We start from the raw sequence: 2690 nt of genomic DNA, 5'->3' as shown, positions 1-2690 counted from the left end.
ACCAGCAACACGGGCCGCCCGCGTTCACACGCAGAAACCGAATTGCTACGACCCGCTTCAGACTGGGCGATTTCACCCAGCAACTTGACGTCGCAACACCAGCAACACGGCCCGCCCGCGTTCACACGCAGAAACCGAATTGCTACGACCCGCTTCAGACGGGGCGATTTCACCCAGCAACTTGACGTCGCAACACCAGCAACACGGGCCGCCCGTGTTCACACGCAGAAACCGAATTGCTACGACCCGCTTCAGACGGGGCGACTTCACCCTGCAACTTGACGTCGCAACACCAGCAACACGGGCCGCCCGCGTTCACACGCAGAAACAGAAATGCTACGACCCGCTTCAGACGGGGCGATTTCACCCAGCAACTTGACGTCGCAACACCAGCAACACGGGCCGCCCGCGTTCACACGCAGAAACCGAATTGCTACGACCCGCTTCAGACGGGGCGAATTCACCCAGCAACTTGACGTCGCAACACCAGCAACACGGGCCGCCCGCGTTCACACGCAGAAACCGAATTGCTACGACCTGCTTCAGACGGGGCGATTTCACCCTGCAACTTAACGTCGCAACACCAGCAACACGGGCCGCCCGCGTTCACACGCAGAAACCGAATTGCTACGACCCACTTCAGACGGGGCGATTTCACCCTGCAACTTGACGTCGCAACACCAGCAACACGGGCCGCCGGCGTTCACACGCAGAAACCGAATTGCTACGACCCGCTTCAGACGGGGCGATTTCACCCTGCAACTTGACGTCGCAACACCAGCAACACGGGCCGCCCGCGTTCACACGCAGAAACCGAATTGCTACGACCCACTTCAGACGGGGCGATTTCACCCTGCAACTTGACGTCGCAATACCAGCAACACGGGCCGCCCGCGTTCACACGCAGAAACCGAATTGCTACGACCCGCTTCAGAAAAGGCGATTTCACCCAGCAACTTGACGTCGCAACACCAGCAACACGGGCCGCCCGCGTTCACACGCAGAAACCGAATTGCTACGACCCGCTTCAGACGGGGCGATTACACCCAGCAACTTGACGTCGCAACACGAGCGACACGGGCCGCCCGCGTTCACACGCAGAAACCGAAATGCTACGACCCGTTTCAGACGGGGCGATTTCACCCAGCAACTTGACGTCGCAACACCAGCAACACGGGCCGCCCGCGTTCACACGCAGAAATCGAATTGCTACGACCCGCTTCAGACGGGGCGATTTCACTCAGCAACTTGACGTCGCAACACCAGCAACACGGGCCGCCCGCGTTCACACGCAGAAACCGAATTGCTACGACCCACTTCAGACGGGGCGATTTCACCCTGCAACTTGACGTCGCAATACCAGCAACACGGGCCGCCCGCGTTCACACGCAGAAACCGAATTGCTACGACCCGCTTCAGAAAAGGCGATTTCACCCAGCAACTTGACGTCGCAACACCAGCAACACGGGCCGCCCGCGTTCACACGCAGAAACCGAATTGCTACGACCCGCTTCAGACGGGGCGATTACACCCAGCAACTTGACGTCGCAACACGAGCGACACGGGCCGCCCGCGTTCACACGCAGAAACCGAAATGCTACGACCCGTTTCAGACGGGGCGATTTCACCCAGCAACTTGACGTCGCAACACCAGCAACACGGGCCGCCCGCGTTCACACGCAGAAATCGAATTGCTACGACCCGCTTCAGACGGGGCGATTTCACTCAGCAACTTGACGTCGCAACACCAGCAACACGGGCCGCCCGCGTTCACACGCAGAAACCGAATTGCTGCAACCCGCTTCAGACGGGGCATTTTCACCCTGCAACTTGACGTCGCAACACCAGCAACACGGGCCACCCGCGTTCACACGCAGAAACCGAATTGCTACGACCCGCTTCAGACAAGGCGATTTCACCCAGCAACTTGACGTCGCAACACCAGCAACACGGGCCGCCCGCGTTCACACGCAGAAACCGAATTGCTACGACCCGCTTCAGACGGGGCGATTTCACCCAGCAACTTGACGTCGCAACACCAGCAACACGGGCCGCCCGCGTCCACACGCAGAAACCGAATTGCTACGACCCGCTTCAGACGGGGCATTTTAACCCTGCAACTTGACGTCGCAACACCAGCAACAGGGGCCACCCGCGTTCACACGCAGAAACCGAATTGCTACGACCCGCTTCAGACAAGGCGATTTCACCCAGCAACTTGACATCGCAACACCAGCAACACGGGCCGCCCGCGTTCACACGCAGAAACCGAATTGCTGCAACCCGCTTCAGACGGCGCATTTTCACCCTGCAACTTGACGTCGCAACACCAGCAACACGGGCCCCCGCGTTCACACGCAGAAACCGAATTGCTACGACCCGCTTCAGACAAGGCGATTTCACCCTGCAACTTGACGTCGCAACACCAGCAACACGGGCCGCCCGCGTTCACACGCAGAAACCGAATTGCTACGACCCACTTCAGACGGGGCGATTTCACCCTGCAACTTGACGTCGCAACACCAGCAACACGGGCCGCCCGCGTTCACACGCAGAAACCTAATTGCTACGACCCGCTTCAGACGGGGCGATTTCACCCTGCAACGTGACGTCGCAACACCAGCAACACGGGCCGCCCGCGTTCACACGCAGAAACCGAATTGCTACGACCTGCTTCAGACGGGGCGATT

The sequence above is a fragment of the Ixodes scapularis genome, unplaced genomic scaffold (assembly GCF_016920785.2).
Source record: "Ixodes scapularis isolate PalLabHiFi unplaced genomic scaffold, ASM1692078v2 PGA_scaffold44__24_contigs__length_19508400, whole genome shotgun sequence".
NCBI lineage: Eukaryota > Metazoa > Arthropoda > Arachnida > Ixodida > Ixodidae > Ixodes > Ixodes scapularis.
Note: the sequence above shows the minus strand (reverse complement) of the source record.